This window comes from Monodon monoceros, unplaced genomic scaffold (assembly GCF_005190385.1).
Source record: "Monodon monoceros isolate NGI ecotype Baffin Bay Population unplaced genomic scaffold, NGI_Narwhal_1 Super_Scaffold_20, whole genome shotgun sequence".
Taxonomy (NCBI): Eukaryota; Metazoa; Chordata; class Mammalia; order Artiodactyla; family Monodontidae; genus Monodon; species Monodon monoceros.
In genome coordinates this window covers 28,276,652-28,303,130 of record NW_021703777.1, presented here as the reverse complement: position 1 = coordinate 28,303,130, position 26,479 = coordinate 28,276,652, and positions in this window count along the sequence as shown.

Here is a 26,479-nt window from a genome sequence, read left to right as displayed (position 1 = left end):
TTGCACCCTGGAGACTCAGGGGTCCTGAATGCCTCCCCATGAAGCCTCTTGTGACACCATCTGCCTAAACTTATCCTTTGGCAGTGCCAGTCCAGCTTTACCTTGAGGCTAAAATTTCAGGATTATTTTTCCACTCTAGCCATAAGGCACTTGGAACATCTTGCAACACCTCACTTGAAACTTTCTGTAGTAAAGATTTCAAAAGAAACCTCACTGTTTTGTTTTGTTTTATTTAACGAAGAGAAACCTCTAGCAACACCGTAGTAAGTTTACTTTGTGTAATTGTATGATGTTCTTGTCCTACTGGATTAATTGATTTTAGGATAATCTAGTAATCTAAAAGAAAAACCTAAGTAAACTCAAGAAAATAATTCCCTACTAGTAGGGAATTCCCTAATTCCCTACTACTGAAAATTTACCACGTGCAAAGATTCCACTGGAAGCTTTACCTATCTCATTACTCCTCACAAAAATCCTATGGGTCAGGCCATTATTATCGCATTACAAGAAGTGAAGCAATTGTAGCTTAAAGTACCCAAAGCAGGATTTGAATTGAGGTTGAGCTGGCCCCCAAAGCCTCTGCTTTTTCCACTATGTGCATTGCTTCCCTGCCATAATCATCTCCTTATCCACTGCTTCATCTAATCCGATTTTACTTCCTTATTCTTGCTTCTTGTGAATATCCACTGAGATTTTTATATTCAAGGAGACATAGTCTAAGATTCTAATACTTTATATTTTTAAATGGTCTTTAAACCTGAATCTGAAGAAATTTGAGGGAAAGATAGTTGAAAGTGTTCAGTCAAAGGAATATACTGAAAAGGGAATCAAAGCTAAGATAAAATTGCTGTGGTGTGTAGTATCTTCCACTGGCCACTTGCCTTCTCAGCAATATTGAGTTAATAGTGCTTCCGTGCAGGTGCAGATGAGTTGGACATTATTTGTAGCATCTACCTGATTTTTAGAAAATAGTCTATAATTAGCAAGTATTAGCATTCTGTATACCATGATAAGCACATCAAATCCTAATATACCTTTTCAATAGGGAAAGTAATAGCTAGAAATATAGTTACTAAAAATGGATGGTGACCTAGAATCATATTCATTTTTCCCCTTGTTAATAGTATCTAAGCTTCATAGTCACAGTATATTAACTTGTGCATTTTCAGCTTCTCTACTGGGGATAACAAAAGCTCAACAGATTCTCTGCTTCAATTAGCAAATTTTATTTTTATAAAAAAGAAAATGTTTGAAAAATTTCATCTTACAATTAACTCTTGCTGAGAGGATATAAAACTATTGGTAGACTTCTCTAAGCAATGCTTTTTACTCAATATATATTTTCTAATGTACTCTTTTTCCCATGGGAAGAACTTAATTACCAGAAGGCATCACTGTGAAGATGTAAAAGAAAAAAATGCATTTATAATTGGACTAAAGAAAAGTCAACTGGGATGAAATGACATTATCATTGCCATATATACATTTCTGTTTGTATTTGGTCAAATATGTTTCCATTTGAATTTAAGTGACAAAAAGAGGTCAAATCTTATGAATGAGGTTTTTAGATATGGACACAGTAAGAATTACTGATAGTTAAAACAAAACTGGGCTTATATGATTTTTAAGTTACAAACATAACAGACCAAGGCAGACTTGTGTTGACTACTTTGCAAACTTCCATTTTTCTGTTGTGTTTTAAATAACACCTTACTCATCTGAAAGCACTAATGTAGCTTTCAAATATGATTAACTATTATTTAAGAAAAGTTTATACACTGAAAATGTAAAATTCAGAATTATATAAGATATAAAATCTTTATAGTCTCCTGATTTCTTATTTTTCTATAGCTACTTTGCCCAATCTGAAATTATTATGATAGCTTTGTCATAGTAATTAATATACATACAATGATTTGAGACATTTTAAAAACATGCTGTAAATGAACTGAGTAATCTTTTATTGGAATGTGTGGTCAATTAACTTAAATTTAACAAATGTTTATTAAGCATCTACTATGCACTGTCCACAGTTCTAGGCACTGGGAATAGGCAAGTGAGTAAAAGACAACACTCATTATTGTGGAGCTTACATTACAGTAAGAGGAGATAGTCAAACGAAAAAAAATGTACAAAGAAGTGAACTTTAGAGTATTCAAAAAATAATACATGCTATAGACCAAACTAAAAGTGCAGCCCACTGGGGGAGGACAGCGCTCACTTGTGTGATCAGATACACCTCATTTAGAAGGTGACATTGAGCATGTTTTAAAATGGTAAGACATTTCTGCAGACATGTGGGTTCTCGCATTCTGTGTTGAGGCAACAGGTAGGTCCAAGGCCGGGAGACAGAAGCGTGCTGTCATGAGTGGGTACACTAAGGAGGCCAGCAGGGCTGCAGTGAAGCAGACAGTGGGTGAGGAGGCTGGGGGTGTGTGTCTTGGGGATGGAGGCAGGATCATGGAGAGACCATCATGAGAATTTGACCTTTACCCCTAGTGAAACGGGAGCCATTACAGGATATTGAACAGAATAGTAACATGGCCTGACTCACAGTTCAAGAGGATCACTGTGGGTGCAGAGAAGAGCATGGACCATGGAGATACAAGGGCAGAGGCAGCAAGACGAGTTAGGAGGGCACAGCAGTCCTCAGAGAAGAGGTTTGGGCAGTGACATGGAGCGGTCAAAGTCATCAGGTCCTAGCAGACTTACTAATGAGCATTGTGGTCCCTTATGAGGGACAATAGAGCAGGAGGTTATAATTTTGAGAAAACAAAAGGTAGTCACATGAAATAATTTTTTAAATACCATGTAACTAATGATAAAGCATGAAATAGCACTAGTTTTGGAGGGATGTGTATGTGTGATAGGATGGGAGGTAAATGAACAAGTACGTAATGTCCACTGGGTTCCAGTCCCAGTTATGTCATAACTAATGGAGTGACTTGGGGCAAATTATTTAACCTCTCTGGGCCTCAGTTTCTCTTCATGTAAAATGTTGGGTTTAGCTCAGTTGATCTCTAAGACGCCTACTATTTTAAGTGTTTTATAATATATGTTCTAAATTAATTCGTGTAACATTTATTTATTATTGAATAAATTTGGCTTGTAACATTGTGTAAGTTTAAGGTACACCATGATACTATGATACATTTATATATCTTGATATGGTTGCCAATGTAGTGATATTTATTGCCTTACACAGTTATAGTGCAATATTATTGTCAATGTTCATTCTACTGTACTTTAGATCTCTATGGCTTATTATCAAATAAGGGATTAATATCCAAAATATGTAAAGAATGTAGGAAGCTCAATAACCAAAAACTGCCCAAATAATCCGATTAAGAAATAGGCAGGAGAACTTATTTATTGATCATAGTCTATGAGTAGAACACAGAGCTTACAGTTTTTATTAAAAATCTATAAATGTAAAGGAAATTTCAAGAACAAGAACACTTAAAAAGGACATTTTCATGCAGAAGCGATCTAAGTGATTTCAGCAACTCTCCAGATTATTATAATTATATGGTTATATAAAAATAACATCTTAGAATTGTGTTGCATTTTGGTATTTTTCCAGTGTATTATATCATGTCAATGTAATTAACTTTGGTATGGTTCCAAAGAGTCATGCATGCACAGATTTTAGATTTGATTTTGTATACATACTAAAATCATGAAAATTTTATTAAAATTAGATTGTATTTTGATCTTAGGATATATTAATAATTTGATTCTTCTGTGAAATATGCATAATACCCACTAATCCATTGAAATTGCATGGTAAGTTTTAAATTTAAAATTGTTTTCACAGCTTACCTTTGAAAAATATATATTCATTACCTCCATATGATATGTAGTAAAGTGTTTTGCATTATTTTGAAACTACATAATCACATAATATTATTTTTCCAAATATCTTATGCTAAATACAGTTTATATCAAGTGGTAAAATATTTAGTGGTAATAATGGAGGAAGTTTACTTGTTTCACATGTGGCCATATTCCAACTTTTAGGTCCATTTCTGTTAATATATAATATTAACATGTGTAATAATAACATTTATTGGCACTTTCTTGTTCTCCTCTCATAAGCAGACCGCCTGGAGCTCTCTGACATATAAATTCGAGAAATCTGTATTCTTACAACTTCATGAGATGTTCAGAATTTCTTTATTCTTTCTATTTCCAAAATTAGACCTCCCACACATTTTGTTCATTGTTTTTATTTTACATAAAAGAAGACTACTTGTAGAAAATCCCTAATTTTTGTGTTTTCTTGATACTCTTCAGATTTCGTTCTTAAAAAAAAAAACATAAATGCTTCATTCGTATGTGAAAATTGTTTCTAATTAATATTGATAGTATGAATATATTTTGATTGGTAATTGATAATATTGATAAATTTTCTAATTTGTGTATTAGAAAGTTTCTAATGTGTGAAATTAGAATTTGTAGACTCTTGAATTCTAGAGCTCCTGTAACCGAGCACACACTAAAGAAAAAATGTTTAGCCTAACCAGTAATTTAATAGAGTTTATTATAGCAACATTCTTCAGCATCACCTCAGAAAGAGTTTTGAATCCCTCTATCCAAGAAAAACATACAAGAATTAGTTATTACCTTGAATAGCACATGTATAAATACTGCATATGCACTCTTGTGTGTATGTATATGTGTATGCGTATGCATGTGTGTCTATTTAGCACAATATATATATCACATTGCTTAGGGAAACTTTTCTGATAGTTCAAATTTTTAAACTTATATGTAAAATTTAATATAGTTTTTTTGCTATTTTACTTCAATAAGTGTTTTCCATTTTTAAAATAGAGTATTAACAGTAATGAATACTTTTTAAGTTTCTTGTATGTGCCTCTACACTAAAATATAAAAATACCTCTGTTATCTTAATGCCTATCAGTGAAAGCTGATTTGTGTCTACATGCCAAGTTAATCTTTCAACTGGAATATAAAAATTTTTAAAGTGTGTGATTTATATCAATGACATGTTCTTATTTGTCTAAGTTGAAAATATGGTTTTTCATCAGTGTGGAAATGGACATATTTCTTAGCTATTATTATAAAACAAATCATTAAAAATTTTACATATATGTGAGCAGAGTTTATATGTGTGAGTAATATATTGAAACCTGTGCTCACATATTTGAATAAGGAAGCTGTAAGACAAATGAAGATATCAATCTGTCCCATTTCCTTGACTACAGATGTAACCCTACTTGTGTATTGCCTCAAAAAAAAAAAAATCTTTAGGGCGAGATATTCTGTCTTTGATAAATCATGAGTTATAGTCAGTAATTTTCTCAAAATATCTAAAATTAACTTTTTCTGATGCAATTTGAATACTTTTTTCTCTTTACTGTAACTCCCACATTCTATATACTTTTAATTTAAAAATTCACATGGCCCTGACCTCAATATCTTGTGACTACAGAATAGTTAGGTTTCCACAGATATCAGAAATAAGGTGATCTTAATTAAGCCTCCCCTCATCTGGGGTAGATTCTGCCTCCTAGAGTGCCCATCCTTTGTCTCACAGAATTTCTCAGAGTGTTGTCCCTCGTGTGCTCAGAAGACAATCCCCATTTTCCAGTTCTCTGGCCCCCTGCATAGACCTCCACCCCTTGCCTTGCTGCCCCAACGTGCCCATGGGTCCCCCGGGTACCACCACTGCCGCAGGGGCCACTGTGTAGAATACAACTCAGAATGCAAAAAAAGCACAAACGAGCTGGGTCATTCATCCACTAGTTTCCTATATATCAGTGGACAACGGATTTTTTTTTTTTTTTGGTGGTATTACTTCCTAGATGCTTTTAGATTTGCTCTGCATATAGGCCCAGTGCCCACCCATAGCCAGGAGAAGAAAAGAAACTAGAAAGTTAGTCTCTAATAATGACTGTTATTGAAGCACTCTCTTCCTTTGGCTTCTATAATAGCACACTCTACTGGTTTGAGAGTACTGACTCCAGTATTTATTCTTCTAATTCAGTCTTCTTTCATGCTCCTTAGACCATTTGCCTGTTAGATATTATTACTTAGAGAGCTCACGTGCATCTGAAATTCACCATATCCAAAAGTCAACTACAACCTTCCCACCTTCTAAGATGGCTCCTTCCTCTGAATTTCCTGAATATATGATTGGCACCTTCATACTAGTTGCTTAAATCAGAAACCCAGGGTTATTCTAACCTTGTCTCTTTCACTCCCTTCCCTCATTTACCAGCCACTTGGAACCACCATTCTGTTTTCTAAATATCTTTTAAATTCATCTTTTTTTCCTCCACCCGCACTGCCCTAGTGCAGACTCTCATTATTCTTAACTGAATTACTGTTACAAAAGCCTAATTGATCTCCCTGCTTTCTACTCCAACCATTTTCCTCAGTGCAGCCACTATAGTATTCCCAAGGGTAAGTTTGATAAATTGTTCCTATACTTACAACCTGAAATGATTGCTCACTGGGCTTAAAATGAAGACGAATTCTACTGAGGTAATGATCAAGGCCCTTTACGAGATAGCCCCTGCTTTTCTCCCTATCCTCAATTCTCATCGCTGCCACTCTTAAAGACAGGACTTCGGCATCTTCACACATGTTTTCCCTGCCTGTAAAACTCCCTTTCCACTCCCCACTCTGCCTTGACCTTATAACTGCTAATAATTCTTTAGGTCCCAACAGACATTTCCTCCCCAAAGTCTTCACTTCTTGATTAACGTGAGTGGTTTGGTGGGCAGTTATGTATTCCTCTTATTAATCTTTACTTCCTTGTCAGTCTTTATCATATTTCATTGCAATTAGTTTTAACTGACTTCCTCTTATGCTACACTCTATAATCTGTGGGAGCAGTAATTATGTCTTTCTTATTCACTTTAAAATTTTCAGCAACTAGTTTTAGCCAATTTTTAGCCATATTTTCTGGCACATTAGGTGCTTAATATATGTCTGCTTATCAAAAGGTTACTTACTACCTTTAGCTCTTTAACAAAGTTACTGGTTACAATAGACTGCCTTTTATGGATATTTTTCTTGATCGTCTCTGTTTCTTCAGTGCCTAGTACAGTGCTGAGTATGTAGAAGACACTTGATAAATGTTAGTTAACTTAAGAAATAAAGATCTTTATGTCAATTAGCAATGATATCAAGCACACTGCACATTACCAATACTAGACCAACACTCCTAATGAGAATCACCAGTACCATCATGTTTGTGTTCAGGGTAGGTGAGTCATTTTCAGTTTATTAATGTTATTCTCCTTTATAATTATATAAGCAATGATACCAAGCAAATATTATTTCTAAATGAATTCAGAATGAAAGAATACTTGGTAAATAGTATCTGTGAATATTTCCCTATTTTGAGGAAATAAATAATTCACATACTCAGACTTAAAAAAAAAAGGACAAATCCCTGTAAAAGTGATGAAAATCATTACCATTCCAAGATTCAGTGGTGTGTTTTAGATAGGAGTGAAAGAGACATCCTCAGGGAATTATCCTAGCAGGGAAGCAAAAGAAATTCCCCTATAAACTCTTTGCTCCACAGAACTAAATGTTAAATAGCTTCATGGTTAGAAAATGTATTCTCCTTTCCACTAGCTAAATACTTCTCTGTGGCTTGGATGATCATTTCCTAAATCTGTTACGACACACTCCTTCAGAGTGCAGCTCCAAGATGCTTCTGTTCCTTTCCTTCGTCCTTGGAAGGAATGTCTAGTAACTTCCCACCAAATCCTTTATGTCTTTGTTTTCTATCCTGGAAAACAGATGGTCTGTTTCATCCACAGAGAGTTTCTGTCAGGCAATTGAGAGACCAGGATATCCTGTTTTAAATTGGGGTTATCTGGTGGGAAATGCCATTTTTTGAAAATATCTATTATTCACTGCCTTGTCATGAAGATATCCATGAAACTTGATGAGAGAAGGAGAATATGGTAATACAGATACTGTTTCCTATTCTTCATCATGCTGTAGTCACCCCTTCCTCTCTCCCCTGCAAAGAAAGAAAGCAAATGTCTCTTTGGAAAAGTTCTAAAATAGTACTGAACAAAAACCTTTCAAAATGATTGATAAAGCCCTAAGACTTGGCTATTGGGTGATTGGAACAGGTAAGAGGAGTCAGTGCTGTTGAACTAGTCATTTAATAAGGGGTGGCCCATATTGGAAAGATATGTTTCTGCCATTTTGCATAAGGCAAAAATTCAGCAAGCTTGACTGAGCAAGAGTGTCTGCTGTCAGATACAGTATAGTTCTTTCATTAACCTTAGATTGAATTCTCGAGGTGGTCCAAGCCTTAGGGAAATCTACAAGAAAACCTGATTCACGTTTGTTGAATTTTCCATGCATTCCTGAAAAGCTGCCAGATCTGATATCATTGGAAGTACTATGTATTAAAAGAAAACGCAACAAACTATCTTCCCTTGAGATGGGACCATCCCTCATACCTTGACTTTTTTTTTTGGTTCAGTTACATCAGATGCTCTGAGAAAAACAAAATAGTATCCTTTTGCATATTGAAATTACTACATTAATTTTCTTCCTGAAAACTAACAAAAGTGTAGAATTTCTCTAGGGTCCACATAGGACATTTTAAAATGAGAGTCCCCTTATTTAAATATGTACGCTTATAGTAGCATACATACTACACAGAGATAACAACTATTTTATATGAAAGAATAAGTGTCAATATGCAGGCAAAAAAAAGCTTTTATATTGTGGTGTTTTTAGGAAAGTTTTAGTTTGATTTTAAACTTGTATTTGATTTTAAATTCTTATAACCTGCAGAGTTTTATATTACCATGATTAAGTTGTTAATTCTTATATTCAGAGTTCTACAGCCCTCTGAAAGCACCCAGGCATATATTCAATGGCTTGTGGATTACCTTGTATTTGGTGAGTTAATATTTTTAGAGAGCTTCAGAGAGTCCAATTCACTTCTTAGTGTAATACAATACAAACTGCTAATGAGAGATAATTACTATTTTAAGCAGTGTTTTGTGTTAGGTTGTCTGTTCTTTTTTTGTTGCTGTTGTTTGTTTTGTCTTTTGTGTGTGTATGCATGTTTAGTATGTGCCTTTGAAAATACCAATACCTTTTCTTTTTTCATAGTGAAGTTGATATATGCCCACTGATGTACATTAAAGTCTTAAATTCTACTAATTTATATAAGTGTGAGCAATGTAGTCATAGGTCAAATTTCCATACGACCCTGCCACCTCAGACAAAAAGTAAATTTCATTATGTTTCTATGCTAATGTGAGTTAAAATGCAATAAACCCTTCTTTCTTTTTTTCATTTTCTTGTTCTAATTTTAACAGCAACACCTGCTCGCATATTCACATAACTCTGGCATCCCATTTAAAGTGCATATGTTACAGATTGAAATTCAGTATAGAACAGGGGAGGAGAAATAGTAAGATGACAGAAATTCGAGGGGTGTCATAATTTATTAAGAAAGTTATATCAGCACTTCAGCTTTATTCAGTGTAAAACCACTGCTAACAAGCATAATTTTTTTCTTCTAAGATATATCTGCTAATTTTGAACAGTGCTTAGACAATTCAGTATGTTATTGACTAATAACATGAGAAGAAATAGTCTTGATCATTTAAAAGTATACGTGCTAAAGATTTCTGTCTTCAAATATATAATTAACTGGCCATATGGAAATTTTTTGTCAGCGCGTTGATTGGATAGACTCGCAATAGATATAATTTTAACTTTTTAAAATGTTCTCTAAATTCATCTACTGAACGTAAGAGATTCACATTGGCATTTATGTGTTGTGTTTAATAATTCATTGTCAACTCGAAAGTACTGAGTTTAAAATTTTCCTCTTTATTCCAAATTTACTGCATAGGAAAATGTTGAGGAAAATGTTATCTCACATCAACATTGTAGACTGAAACTGTCATGCTCTTTACTTTCAAGGGACATAGAAAAATGCATGAATATTTCAGGAACTCTTTACTAAAGTACCGGAGAGTAAGATTTGCTTCAGAATATTTATTTGAATTGAGAAAGAACAAAGATGAGATGCTTATTTACTTATACAGCATTTGTATACTACAATGAAAACCTACGTTATAATAGACAAAGAGGTATTCTATAAGAGGAAGTACTTCAGTTTCTGTATTGTCATACTTTTTGACTCCAAGGGGGTGATTCATTCCTTTAAATTTCATCTCAGAAAGATGTTCAAGATCTCAAACAGCTACCCTTGTTGGTCCGTTGAAATTCACACCATACTTGCAAGAAAAACCAATGACACATTTATTTCATGTGGGGCTTATATGGTTGGCATGCATCCTGAGCCTCTTTCCTCACATAGTATTTTGGAGTATTACAGCACAGTCTAGGAATGTTATCCATTTCAATAGAAGCATCTAACAAGCTTGACCTCAGAATGAGCCTGAAATTTACAAGCTAAATAAAATAACTATATTCTAATCTTGGGAATAGGACCAAAACTATATGGATGATGCAGAGGAAGGAAGATGATGGCAGTTTCTTAGAAAATGCCAGGCACACATAAAGTCTGGTTTCAGCTGTGCTCATAATTACTGCTCTTTGACTTTGGAGTTGGAGCCCACTGCTGTATTTCAATATAGGGAAAACGAGAGAGTTCACCTCAGTATAATTGGTATTCTATTCGATTTTACTTCATTCTTTATTGTTCAAGCTAATAATAAAATAGTACCTGAGAGAGGTTTTTTTCCTCTTGACATCGAATATATGGTGTTTGCCCAATACAATTTCTCTAACTTGAACTTTCTGACACCAACTAGATGTCCAACAATTCCATTCAATTCAGACACTAATAACTATCTGGAATTAGTGCAGACCCCATAGCTGAAGGGCTCAGTCCCACAAGACTGCTCTCACTTCAGAAGTTCATGGGAAGTCTTGGGCCACTTGTACTTTTGACCGACTGGCTATAACTCAGGGGTTCCCATGACCCCCTTCTCAGGTTCAGTAATATGCCAAAATGGCTACAGAACTCATAAAGACACTTTAGTTATGCTTAGCAGCTTATTATAAAGAATACAAAGAAGCCAGGTGAAGAGGTACATAGGGTGATGTCTGGAGAGGTCTCCAGGATCTTGTAGAACTGGGGTGTGTCACCCTCTTGAAGAATTGGGGTGTCACCTTGGATGCATTCATCCATCCAAAAGCCCCCCACACCTTGCCATGGAGGGGTTTTTAATGGAGGTTTCATTAGGTAGGCATGGTTGATTCCATCATTACCCTGATGATTAACTCAATTTCCAGCCCCTCTCCCCTTCCCAGAGGTTGGAGAGTGGGATGGCATGTTCCAAGTTTCTAATCAAGGATTGGTCTTTCTGATAACTAGCCCTCATCCTGAAGTTACCTAGGGACCCACCTCATTAGAACATCAGACAATTCTATCACCCTTATCACTCAGGAAATTCCAAGGGTTTTAGGAGCAGGGGACAAAGGAATCAGGGACAAAGACCATGTAAATTTCTGTGATATCACTATACCTATTATAAATCAAACGGGTAAATCATAAGTAAAAAGGAGTTAATTGAAATTATGTTTAGTTTTCTGTATGATTGCTGGTTTTAAGTCACTCATATTGAATACTGATTTTGTACATGGCAGACACTTGACTATCTTAAATGCCAAGGTCTCTGGGCATCAGGCACAGTTTCCACACCCTTCAAAATGAGACTAAATTGACCACGTTTCCTGTGTGTGATTTTGTCAGTTGACACCTGTGGTATTAGCCACCACCCTCTGTTTCCCACAAGGCTTTATGTTCATGTCTTCAACTTTCTCCAACTCTCTGTGTCCCCTGGAACTACCCTTCCATAATTATCAGCCTGTCTTCATAACTCAAACAGTTCTCCATGTGCTTCCTTCTCCATCTGCTTTAGTAAAACCTGCCTGTGCCCTGAGGACCCAGGTTCTGCAGGTGTTCTCTCCAGTGGTAGCACTTTATTCCCTCACTGCTCATGTACTTTGGTCGCAAGTCATGGGGTTACTACTCTCCTTTGCCTCTTCCAACCACTACCCTCTACTCTATTTAACATTTCTATATGACTCTTTCCTCTTTCACCTTTTTGTCTTTCATACTCAGGTCAAGTCATCCTCTTTCATTGTACCCAGGGACAACCAGTTGCATTCTTCTCCAAATAAAATTCAGCTAGAATTCTGTGAGGTTCCAACATACCACCAAGCCTGGTTGTCAAACTCGTGAAGTTTCTAGTCCACTGACCCTTCAGTCTCTCATTTAATCATTTCAGTCTCTCCTTCCTCACGTCTCTTTTTTTCTACCATGGCCCCTGGGTCTGATAACACTTTTCCTTATATCTTAAATGTCCTGTTCTTCTCTTTTAGTTTATTTACATGTGAGAATTTATTGAAGTTACATAACAGTTACATCTTCCATTTAGATCACATCATGTATGCATAAAGTTGCAGGAAAGTTATATGTTTCTTTTGACCTTGTCCATCAAAGTATTTAGTGATTTCAGTATGAGAACAAAATATATTAGTATTTATATACTTACCTTTAAAAGTGAGATACCATTGCCACAGTCTTCTGTACTTTGTTCTCATAAGTTATTCCCTCTAAGAAAAACTTGGGATCCAGGGCTGAATTTCTGTCCTGCATGCCTCACTCAGTTGGACAACTAGAAAGAAGTCCCTGGTTAAAATAAATTATCATAGCAAGGGGAAAACTTCAAGGTTAGACCTGATCCTACAGGAAAAAACTGAGAGTAGGAGGAATCCAGTCTTAGGGGAAAGGGTGGTCAAGCAATAGGACAAGAGCTTGAAATGGGGTCTGTGGACCTCCTATTAGACCCTGTTGACACTATCTCCCCAATCCTTCCACGAGCTTCTCCCATCTTCCTTAAATCCCTTTGGGATCATCCAAATGTAGAAGAAATTCAAACTGGCTCCACAAAAAAATAGAAATAGACAATAAATATAATTTGCTCAACCTCACTGGTAACATGAGTACTTGGAATAAAAACAGTAAGATACATTGGATGGGTTTTAAGCAATGAGGGATGCTTTTGAAGGAATATATTTTGTTCCAGTTAGAAATGTAATATGGCATAAAATGCTATGGAGGCATTTTAAGGCAGCAATGATCCAGATTTCAGATTTTTTAAAATACCAGAATAACAATATTACAACAACAAAATACTGTTATTTAGATATTAAATAACACCTCAATATTCTGGCATCATGGAATACTGGAAGCCAGTATCACCCCACCTGCGGGCAGGGAAGAGTAGAGGAAAGTTTGTCTCAAAACATAGATCTGAATAGTCTGGGGACTTCCCTGGTGTCGCAGTGGTTAAGAATCCGCTTGCCAATGCAGGGGACATGGGTTCGATCCCTGGTCCAGGAAGATCCCACATGCTGCGGAGCAACTAAGCCCATGTGCCACAACTACTGAGCCTGTGCTCTAGAGCCCGCGAGCCACAACTACTGAGCCCGGGTGCCACAACTACTGACGCCCACACGCCTAGAGCCCGTGCTCCCCAACAAGAGAAGCCACCGCAATGAGAAGCCCACACAGTGCAGTGAAGAGTAGCCCCTGCTCATCACAACTAGAGAAAGCACGCACACAGCAACAAAGACCCAACGCAGCACCCCCCCCCCAAAAAAAACAACCTGCAAATAAATAAATAAATAAATAGTCTGGTCTGTTTAACAGTGTCTGTAGATGTCACAGTGTCAGAATTTGAGGTATCATAGAACCAGCGCCTTTTTGGTTACCCCACTCTGATTTTACCTTGCACCTCTCAAATGATAAACAGGAGCGTTTCAAAATTCTTGCACTGAATGTATTGAAGTTGAATGAGACACAATCTTCTCCAGTAGATTATCTCTTTAATTGTTTAATAATAGTAAAAGTACAGTGTTTAATCAAGATCTTTAATAAAATGAAACATACATTTATACCAACCAGAGCTATAAAAATAAACATGTGGCACACAGAAAGGAGACTCAGAAGATAAAACTCAAATTTAATATGAACAAGGAAGGAAAAGTTTCTCAAGTACTCAAGTGTATCCATACACACATAGTAATTTTAAAGGCTCTCTTGTCTAGGGAGGCAGAAGTCACAAAACTCTGCTAACCCTGAAAGGGTCAGACATGAAGACAATAGCGTAAACCTGGGAAAGCAAGGATTTCCCCTAAAATGATCAAAATTAATTTTTCTTCAGACTAGCAGAGTTGGGAGAAGGAAAGCTCCAAGTCTGAAATGATTGGCTACTGTTTAAAATGTTCTGTAACACAAAGAAAGTAAACTTGCTACTTCTCTGTCTGAAGCCCATCATGCTGATATCCAAAAACTGTACCAAAAAGAAAATGAAAGACCAATCTCACTTAGGAATATTGATGAAAATTCTAAATAAAATATTATCAAATAAATCTAGAAGTACATTAAAAGAGTACTTCAGCATGGCCAATTGGGATTCAACCCAGAAATTCAAACTGATTCAATGTTTTAAAAGGCATTAATAATATTCAGCATATTAATGAGTTAAAGGAGAAACAAGGAAAGGATGGCTTCAACATATGCTGATATGACATTTGAAAAATTCCATTACCCACTCCTGATTCAAGAAGAAAAAGTGTTAGAGAAATAGGAATAAAGAGAAATTTCCTTTACATGAAAAAAATGTGGATGCCAACTAAATTTCATGATGAAGAGTGAAGCACTTGAAGTATTACAATTAAAGTCAAAAATATAACAGTGATGCCCACTATTATTGGTAGTGTTTAAAACGAATGATGAAACATGTGAAATGTTGGCACAAAGGGGAAAATGTTATTTCAGCCATTTATTCCACAAATATTGATAGACAGCCTATCAAGTGTCAGCCATATAATAAGGTTCTTAGGATATATAGTCGGTCCTCCATATCCAAGAGTTCTGCATCCGCAGATTCAGCCAAACTCCAATCAAAAATATTCAGAAAAAGATTTCAGAAAGTTCCCAGAAGCAAAACTTGAATTTGTCACACGCCAGCAACTATTTATATGGTGTTTACATTGTATTTACAACTATTTACATAGCTTCTACATTGCATTAGGTATTATAAGTAATCTAGAGATGATTTAAAGTAAACAAGTATATAGGAGGATGTACATTGTTTAGCTGCGGATACTATCCATTTTATATAAGGACTTAAGCATCTGGATTTTGGTACCCGTGGGAGTCCTCGGATCAGGCCTCTGTTGATACTGAAGAACCACCGTATAGCCATGTAAAGAGGGACTGGTTGCACTCTTGGAGTTTATATTCAAGTGGGGTAGATTATTTGCAGATTATATTAATATTATGACCGCAATGCCTGGAGGTATAAAAACAGTATCAACTGCATTTTAAAATTTTAGTTGGACTTTAAAATTACCATACATATGTTAATAAGCAGTTTGCAAAGATGATTAAATAAAACTATTCCAGTTGTTTGTTCCAGTAAAGAAACAACAAAAAAATCTAGGCATATAGAAAAATGCATACTTTTAAGAAAATGATAAGTTTCAAGTGTGAGAAATAATGCTTTTTAAAAGAGGAGACAATTCCTATTCTTGTATAGGAAGATTCAATACTGTCATGATAAAAATTCTTCTTAAATTAATCTCTAAAATAAATAAAATCCCAATGTGAATCACAACATAACTTTTTTTTAAACTTCATGAATTTCATCTAGAAATATAAATATCTGAGACTTGGATGGGAAATGCTGGAAAGAAAGAATAATCTAGAGGAACTATTCATGTCAGATTTTAAATTGTTTTCATAAAGCTACAATAATTAAAATAGTGTGGTAACAGTAAGAGAATAGACAATCCAGTGGTGCAGAATAATCAACAAATAGATTAAAACATTTATTGGAATTCACTGTGTGATAAAGATGGCATTGCAAATCACTGGGAAAATGATAAGTATTCAGTCACTGATGTTTTGTACAGTAACATAGTCATTTAGAAATAATGATAATACAACTGGATCCCTACCTCAAAGTTAACAACAGAATGAATTCCAAATGAGTTAAAGGTTTAAATGTTCTTAAAAATCAGCAGAAGTATTGAAATGAGATGTGATTGAATATTATGATAATCTTGGATTAGGGAAGAATTTCCCAAGCCTGGCACAAAATCTAGAAATCATAAAGAGAACTGGTACATTTTTACTACATCCCAATTTAAAACTTCTACATGAATCAAGAAACTCCCCAAAATATTAATAACAAAATATATTCATAACATATAGTGCATAAAATAAGCTTAATGTCCTTCAGATAAAAGGAGATCTTATATATTGATGATTAAAAAAACATTTTTTAAATGGGCAAAGGCTATATGAACAGGTAACTCATGGAACAGGAGGTACAAATACCCAACATCAAATAAAATACGTTAAATTTCACTAAACAACTAAAAGTTAAAACAACAAAGAGATGTAAATTTTAACCTATCTGATTGGTAAAAGACAAAATGACTGGTACTCTCCAGTCTGGGTGAGAGTGAAGGAAATGAGCACTCAGAATACTGCTTGGATTGTAAATGAGTTCAGTATAACCTTTTTGGGAGCAATTTGTCAATATAAGTCAATATTTTAATTGCTAATGTCCTTTTAACTATAAATTGCAATTTTAGGAATAAGTCTATAGGAGAAAAATAATATATAATGCATGTTTGGATGTTTAAGCACGGTATTTGTGTTACTTTAAAAGCAGAAATTTGAAACAACCTAAGTTTTCATCTTTAGGGATTGGTTAAATGTTTCTTTACAATGCATATACTAGAATATTATGCAGTGGTTGAAAATATTGAAGTATATCTACATATTCTAATTTGGAAAATGTCCATGGTCAATTGCTAAATGAAAAGGTAATAGTATGTTCTCTACTGTATAATCTAACTACTGTAATTCAACTGGCTATGGGGTTTATATGTGTAAATTCACAGGGACATTTGAATAAGGCTATACATCAGATTAACAGTTCATCCCTAGAGAATTAGATTCAGAAGAAGAAAGCAGAGCAGGGAGAGGAGAGTATCATATGTTCTACTTTATATCCTTCTGTATTGTCTCAAATTTCTTTTATAAGGAGCATGCATGACTTTTATAATATAAAATATCTACAAAGGTCTAAAAGTTCTTTGCAGAAAATAAATCTGAAGATAACCCTCTGTGTTTTCCAGTTCCTTTTGAGAAAAAGTTCTTTTATTTATACTAGCATGCTGGATTTCTAGCAAAAGTTAACTTTATGAACAAGTTAATAATCTAAGCTTTGAATTATTTATTTGCATTTTGAAACTTTAAGGCAGAGAGGGCAGCTCCATATTTCCTCCCCTTCAGATGATAATCCTCCCTCTGCTACTACTGTCTTCTCCATATTGATGAGGTACAGAGAGCGGAAAGAATGTTCCATTTCAGGTGGAGGGTGTGCCCTGCCCTCTTCCACATGAGAATTGTGAAGGGCAGCAGAACTGAATTCAGCTGACAAATGTTTAGCCATTCCAGGACTTAATAGTGATGTAGCATAGAAAAGTACATTTATAGATATTGGTAGGATGGATTCCTGATTAAAGATTTTTTCCTGCTTTGGCCAAGATTCAAGGATCTCCTTCATCTCCAACCCGCCTCCACCCACTAGCCTTACAGGCTGGTTTGGTCCTTGGGGAAATTTGGGATTTGATTCTAAGACTTTAAGAGGACTATCTCTGGTCCTGGTTCCTACAGTCTGGAAGTCCATTTGGCTTCTAGTGTAACGCAAGAAATTTGTTTGTTGCAAGAAAGGAATGTGGGATTTATTTTGGCCAGTCCCCATGGAGTAAGCTCCAAAAAGCGCTCATACGGATCCAGTCCCCTGGAGTGATTCTTGCTTCCTTGCAGTTCTCCTTACCAGTGAGCAGCACACCAGACCAGAGGTGCAGCCCAGGCCAGGCCCAGGGTATCATAGGTTCTTAAAAATGAATGTACCTGTATTTGTATCCATTGTGCTACTAATATTTGCCTGAGGACCAGTAGCTCTGTAATTTTCTATTTTCTAGACAGTGGCTCTTATCTATTGAGTTATGTTTTGGCTGTGTGCTGAGCAGATCTCAGAGTAAAGCAGTTTTTAATGTTTTCTAAAGATTCTCATTGTTCATTCATCACTATTCTGTCAAACACTTAGCACATTAATTGACCAAAAATCCGGCAGGTGTGAATGGCATTGGTTTGAGTTACTTCCTCTCTAATCCTTTGCCAGATCTCTGATACTGTAAGAAACATTACGCCATGTCTGATCTGTTCCCTGTATTTCAAAAACTCATTCTTCTAGAACGACCGAGTCCTTCCAAGGCTGGGAAAAGAAGTCAATGCTGCACTTCAAACATGATTAGGAAACAATAGAGCCACTGGCACAAAAAAGGAGAACTGAAGAGATTTTACCAAGCCTGGCTTGGCATTTTACCATGCATATTCTGCCTGTTTTTAGTTTTGGCAACTAACCTACTGGTGGAATTGTGTGCTTCCAGGATGAAAGAGAAAAGACACATAGGCAGGAAGGAACAAATTCTATTTTAGCAACACACTTTGTTATTGTGGTCACACAGCAGATGCCGTGTTCTACAGCAACACTTTTCTAGCTCCTGATAAGCATTTAAATATTGCAAGGTTGCCTGAGATTTTATCTTTGGTGACCTGAGAGCCTTAAGCTTCAGGGAGGTAATATGAAACGCTTTCCTTATCAAATTTCCTTTTTTTTTTTTATATACCATTTTCTTACCTGAAACCCTTAACAGTTGTTTTAGTGCAGAGATCATCGGATGGATTTATCTCGAAGAAAAAATGCTGTGGCAAAGGCTTTTAAGTTTTCTTTCTGAAGATCCTGGAAAACCCTCCAACTGTGAAAGTTTTATGTTGAGACAAAAACTACCAGGAAATGACAACAGTCCTGTTTTAAGAGTAGCATAATAATATTGAAGGAATAGGAAGCATGACCGTAAGTTTTAAGGGGGTGTATTGTCTGCTTGGGTTGCCGTTACAAAATACCACCGATTAGGTGGCTTAAAGAACAGAAATTTATTTCCTCACAGTTCTAGAGGTCAGAAGTCCAAGATCAAGGTGTTGGCAGGTTTGATTTATCCTGAGGCCTCTCTCTGTGGCTTGAAGATGGCTGCTTTCTTGCTGACTTCACATGCTCTTCCCTGGTGCCCCTCTTCTTATAAGGACAGCAGTTATATTGGATTAGGGCTCCACCTGAAGGGCCCCATTTTAACTTAATCACCACTTTAAAGACCTTATCTCCAAATATGGTTACATTGAGGTACTGAGATTTGGGACGTCAACATAGGAATAGGGGTGGGAGGTGGGAATTCAGCTCATAACTGGGGACAGAACGTGTTCCATAGAAAGGTACATGTGTAAATAGAAGGAATAGGCAGTGAGGAACAGCAAAGTTCACGGGCACTAAGGAGAAACTGTGATGACTGATTAGGGCCAGTGACTTGTAGAAGGAAACTCCCTGGTTTCTTTAGTCATAATATTGGCTCTCCTACGAACTATGATCCTGGAAATCCCTTAACCTCTTGAAGTCATACCAGATCCTTCTCTGTGACAGGATAAAAATGGCCACTGAACCGTCATGTGGGGATCAAATAAAATCTATAGGTTTTTTTTTTTTAAGTGAAATCTGTAAATGCAAAGCCTTTTTATAATCAGGGAGTCTCTGAGGCAATTCCTTGGTGGAGGTGGGTGTCAAAGAACATTTCTTTTTTTTTAATACAGCAGGTTCTTATTAGTTATCTATTTTATACATATTAGTGTATCTATGTCAATCCCAATCTCCCAGTTCATCCCACCACCACTCCCCCCCGGCTTCCCCCCTTTGGTGTCCATATGTTTGTTCTCTACATCTGTGTCTCTATTTCTGCCTTGCAAACCGGTTCATCTGTACCATTTTTCTAGATTCCACATATATGTGTTAATATACAATATTTGTTTTTCCTCTTTCTGACTTACTTCACTCTGTATGACAGTCTCTAGGTCCATCCACGTCTCAACAAATGACCCAATTCCATTCCTTTTTATGGCTAATATTCCATTGTATATATATACCACATCTTTATCCATTCATCTGTCAATGGACATTTAGGTTGACTCCATGACCTGGCTATTGTAAATAGTGCTGCAATGAACATTGGGGTGCATGTGTCTTTTTTTTTTTTTAATCACACTGGATTAGTTTTATTTATTCCGTATGAATTTGATTAAAAAGCTGTCAAACATAAGTCTACATTTTTAACAGCAGAATAATTTCCCAAAACCGGCTATGAGAGGTATTCAGGTAGAACATAGTTTTCAAAACAAAACAAAACAATGTCTGATATGTTCTAGACAGTTACCCTTTCGTTCATCCATGACAACTGAAACTAACCATCAAACGGATAAAGCAATCCAAGTCCAGTCAAGTATCCTTAGGGCATATGAAAAGAAAGCCTTTTTATTTTTTATAACATCTTTATTGGAGTATAATTGCTTTACAATGCTGTGTTAATTTCTGCTTTATAACAAAGTGAATCAGCTATACATAGACATATATCCCCATATCGCCTCCCCTCTTGCGTCTCCCTCGCATCTGCCCTATCCCACCCCTCTAGGTGGTCACAAAGCACTGAGCTGATCTCCCTGTGCTATGAGGCTTCTTCCCACTAGCTATTTTACATTTGGTAGTGTATATATGTTTATGCCACTCTCTCACTTCGTCCCAGCTTGCCCTTCCCCTTCCCTGTGTCCTCAAGTCCATTCTCTACATCTGCATCTTTATTCCTGTCCTGCCCCTAGGTTCTTCAGAATCTTTTTTTCTTTTTTAAATTCCGTATATATGTGTTACCATGCGGTATTTGTTTATCTCCTTCTGACTTACTTCACTCTGTATGACAGTCTCTAGATCCATCCACGTCTCTACAAATGACCTAATTTCGTTCCTTTTTATGGCTGAGTAATATTCCATTGTGTATATGTACCACAACTTCTTTATCCATTCATCTGCCGATGGGCATTTAGGTTGCTTCCATGACTTGGCTCTTGTAAATAGTGCTGCAATGAACATTGGGGTGCATCTGTCTTTTTGAATTATGGTTTTCTCTGGGTAGTGGGATTGCTACATCACATGGTAATTCTATTTTTAGTTTTCTAAGGAGCGTCCATACTGTTCTCCATAGCAGCTCTATCAATTTACATTCCCACCAACAGCGCAAGAGGGTACCCTTTTCTCCACACCCTCTCCAGCATTTGTTGTTTGTAGATTTTCTGATGATGCCCATTCTGACTGGTGTGAGGTGATACCTCATTGTAGTTTTGATTTGCATTTCTCTAATAATTAGTGATGTGGAGCAGCTTTTCATGTGCTTCTTGGCCATCTGTATGTCTTCTTCGGAGAAATGTGTATTTAGGTCTTCTGCCCATTTTTGGATTTGGTTATTTGTTTTGTTAATATTGAGCTGCATGAGCTGTTTGTATATTTTGGAAATTAATCCTTTGTATGTTGATTTGTTTGCAAATATTTTCTCCCATTCTGAGAGGTGTCTTTTCGTCTTGTTTATGGTTTCCTTTGCTGTGCAAAAGCTTTGAAGTTTCATTAGGTCCCATTTGTTTATTTTTGTTTTTATTTCCATTACTCTAGGAGGTGGATCAAAAAATATCTTGCTGTGAATTACGTCAAAGAGTGTTCTTCCTATGTTTTCCTTTAAAAGTTTTATAGTGTCTGGTCTTACATTTAGGTCTCTAATCCATTTTGAGTTTATTTTTGTGTATGGTGTTAGGGAGTGTTCTAATTTCATTCCTTTACATGTAGCTGTCCAGTTTTCCCAGCACCACTTATTGAAGAGACTGTCCTCTCTCCATTGTATATCCTTGCCCCCTTTGTCATAGATTAGTTGACCACAGGTGTGTGGGTTTATCTCTGAGCTTTCTATCCTGTTCCATTGATCTATATTTCTGTTTTTGTGCCAGTACAATATTGTCTTGATTACTGTAGCTTTGTAGTATAGTTTGAAGTCAGGGAGTCTGATTCCTCCAGCTCGGCTTTTTTCCCTCAAGACTGCTTTGGCTATTTGGGGTCTTTTGTGTATCCATTCAGATTTTTTGTTCTAGTTCTGTAAAAAATGCCATGGGTAATTTGATAGGGATTACGTTGAATCTGTAGATTGCTTTGGGTAGTATAGTCATTTTCACAATATTGATTCTTCCAGTCCAAGAACATGGTATATCTCTCCATCTGCTGGTATCATCTTTAATTTCTTTCATCAGTGTCTTACAGTTTTCTGCATAGAGGTTTTTTGTCTCCCTAGGTAGGTATTTTATTCTTTTTGTTGCAATAGTAAATGGGAGTGTTTCCTTAATTTCTCTTTCAGATTTTTCACCATTAGTATATAGGAATGCAAGAGATTTCTATGCATTAATTTTGTATCCTGCAACTTTACCAGATTCATTGATTAGCTCTAGTAGTTTTCTGGTAGCATCTTTAGGATTCTCTATGTATAGTATCATGTCATCTGCAAACAGTGACAGTTTTACTTCTTCTTTTCCAATTTGGATTCCTTTTATTTCTTTTTCTTCTCTGATTGCCATGGCTAGGACTTCCAAAACTATGTTGAATAACAGTGGTGAGAGTGGACATCCTTGTCTTGTTCCTGATCTTAGAGGAAATGCTTTCAGTTTTTCACCATTGAGAATGATGTTTGCTGTGGGTTTGTCATATATGGCCTTTATTATGTTGAGGTAGGTTCCCGCTATGCATACTTTCTGTAGAGTTGTTTTTATCATAAATGGGTGTTGAATTTTGTCAAAAACTTTTTATGCATCTATTGAGATGATCATATGGTTTTTATTCTTCAATTTGTTAATATGGTGTATCACATTGATTGGTTTGCGTTTATTGAAGAATCCTTGCATCCCTGGGATAAATCCCACTTGATCATGGTGTATGATCCTTTTAATGTGTTGTTGGATTCTGTTTGCTAGTATTTTGTTGAGGATTTCTGCATCTATATTCATCAGTGATATTGGTCTGTAATTTTCTATTTTTGTACTATCTTTGTCTGGTTTTGGCATCAGGGTGATAGTGGCCTCATAGAATGAGTTTGGGAGTGTTCCTTTCTCTGCAATTTTTTGGAAGAGTTTGAGAAGTATGGGTGTTAGCTCTTCTTTAAATATTTGATAGAATTCGCCTCTGAAGCCATCTGGTCCTGGACTTCTGTTTGTTGGAAGATTTTTCATCACAGTTTCAATTTCATTACTTGTGATTTGTCTGTTCATATTTTCTCTTTCTTCCTTTTTCAGCCTTGGAAGGTTATACCTTTCTAAGAATTTGTCCATTTCTTCCAGGTTGTCCATTTTATTGGCATAGAGTTGCTTGTACTAGTCTCTTAGGATGCTTTGTATTTCTGCAGTGTCTGTTGTAACTTCTCCTTTTTCATATCTAATGTTATTGGTGAGCCCTCTCCCTCTTTTTCTTGATGAGTCTGGCTAATGGTTTATTTTGTTTATCTTCTCAAAGAACCAGCCTTTAGTTTTATTGATCTTTGCTATTGTTTTCTTTGTTTCATTTATTTCTGCTCTGATCTTTATGATATCTTTCCTTCTGCTAACGTTGGGTTTTGTTTGTTCTTCTTTCTCTAGTTCCTTTAGTTGTAAGCTTAGATTGTTTGAGATATTTCTTGTTTCTTGAGGTAGGCTTGTATAGCTATAAACTTTCCTCTTAGAACTGCTTTTGCTGCATCCCACAGGTTTTGGATCATCGTGTTTTCATTGTCATTTGTCTCTAGGTATTTTTTCATTTCCTTTTTGATTTCTTCAGTGATCTCTTGGTTATTTAGTAACGTATTGTTTAGCCTCCATGTGTTTGCTCTTTTTACGTTTTTTCCCCTGTAATTCATTTCTAATCTCATAGTGTTGTGGTCAGAAAACATGCTTGATATGATGTCAATTTTCTTAAATTTACTGAGGCTTGATTTGTGATACAAGATGTGATCTATCCTGGAGAATGTTCCATGCACACTTGAGTAGAAAGTGTAATCTTCTGTTTCTGGATGGAATGTCCTATAAATATCAATTAAATCTATCTGGTCTATTGTGTCATTTAAATCTTGTGTTTCCTTATTAATTTTCTGTTTGGATGATCTGTCCATTGGTGTAAGTGAGGTGTTAAAGTCCCCCACTCTTATTGTGTTACTGTCAGTTTCCTCTTTTAGAGCTGTTAGCAGTTGCCTTATGTATTGAGGTGCTCCTATGTTGGGTGCATATATATTTATAATTGCTATATCTTCTTCTTGGATTGATCCCTTGATCATTATCTAGTGTCCTTCCTTGTCTCTTATAACATTCTTTATTTTAAAGTCATTTTATCTGATATGAGTATTGCTACTCCAGCTTTCTTTTGATTTTTGGAATGTCTTTTTCCATCCCCTCACTTTCAGTCTGTATGTGTCCCTAGGCCTGAAGTGAGTCTCTTGTAGACAGCATATATATGGATCTTGTTTTTGTATCCATTCAACAAGCCTGTGTCTTTTGGTTGGAGCATTCAATCTATTCACGCTTAAGGTAATTATCTATATGTATGTTCCTATTAGCATTTTCTTAATTGTTTTGGGTTTGTTTTTGTAAGTCCTTTTCATCCCTTGTGTTTCCCACTTAGAGAAGTTCCTTTAGCCTTTGTTGTAGAGCTGGTTTGATGGTGCTGAATTCTCCTAGCTTTTGCTTGTCTGTAAAGCTTTTGATTTCTCCATCAAATCTGAATGAGATCCTTGCCTGGTAGACTAATCCTGGTTGTAGGTTCTTCCCTTTCATCACTTTAAGTATATCATGCCACTCCCTTCTGGCTTGTAGAGTTTCTGCTGAGAAATCAGCTGTTAACCTTATGGGAGTTCCCATGTATGTTATTTGTCATTTTTCCCTTGCTGCTTTCAATAATTTTTCTTTGTCTTTTATTTTTGCCAATGTGATTGCTATGTGTCTTGGCATGTTTCTCCTTGGGTTTGTCCTGTATGGGACTCTCTGCACTTCCTGGACTTGGGTGGCTATTTCCTCTCCCATGTTAGGGAAGTTTTTGACTATAATCTCCTCAAATATTTTCTCTGGTCCTTTCTCTCTCTCTCTTCTCCTTCTGGGACCCCTATTATGCAAATGTTATTGCTTTTAACGTTGTCCCAGAGGTCTCTTAGGCTGTCTTCATTTCTTTTCATTCTTTATTCTGTTCCACAGCAGTGAATTCCACCATTCTTTCTTCCAGGTCACTTATCTGTTCTTCTGCCTCAGTTATTCTGCTATTGATTCCTTCTAGTGTATTTTTCATTTCAGTTATTGTATTTTTCATCTCTGTTTGTTTGTTCTTTAATTCTTCTAGGTGTTTGTTCTTTAATTTTTCTAGGTGTTTGTTAAAAATTTCTTGCATCTTCTTGATCTTTGCCTCCATTCTCTTTCTGAGGTCCTGGATCATCTTCCCTATCATTATACTCAATTCTTTTTCTGGATGGTTGCCCATCTCCACTTCATTTAGTTGTTTTTCTGGGGTTTTACCTTGTTCCTTCATCTGGTACATAGCCCTCTGCCTTTTCGTTTGGTCTGTCTTTCTGTGAATGTGGTTTTCCTTCCACAGGCTTCAGGATTGTAGTTCTTCTTGCTTCTGCTGTCTGCCCTCTGGTGGATGAGGCTAGGCTATCTAAGAGGCTTGTGCAGGCCTCATGATGGGAGGGACTGGTGGTGTGTAGAGTTGGGTGCTGCTCTGTTAGGTAGAGCTCAGTAAAACTTTAATCCACTGGTCTGCTGATGGTTGGTGAGTTCCCTCCCTGTTGGTTGTTTGACCTGAGGTGACCCAACACTAGAGGCTACAGGCTCTTTGTTTGGGCTAATGGCAGACTCTGGGAGGGCTCCTGCCAAGGAGTCCTTCCTAGCACTTCTGCTGCCAGTGTCCTTGTCCCCACAGTGAGCCACAGCCACCCCCCTCCTCTGCAGGAGACCCTCCAACACTAGCAGGTAGGTCTGTCAGTGTCCTGTGGGGTCACTGCTCCTTCCTCCAGGGTCCTGATACACACACTACTTTGTGTGTGCCCTCCAAGAGTGGAGTCTCTGTTTCCCTCAGCCCTGTCAAAGCCCTGCAGTCAAATCCCACTAACCTTCAAAGTCTGTAAGTCTAGGAATTCCTCCTCCCATCGCCAGACCCCCAGGTTGGGAAGCCTGATGTGGGGCTCAGAGCCTCCACTCCAGTGGGTAGACTTCTGTGGTATAATTGTTCTCCAGTTTGTGAGTCACCCACCCAGCGATTATGGGATTTGGTTTTACTCTGATTGCCCCCCTCCTACCATCTCGTTTTGGCTTCTCCTTGGTCTTTGGATGTGGGGTATCTTTTTTGGTGAGTTCCAGTGTCTTCCCATCAATAATTTTTCAGCAGTTAGTTGTGATTCCAGTGCTCTCGCA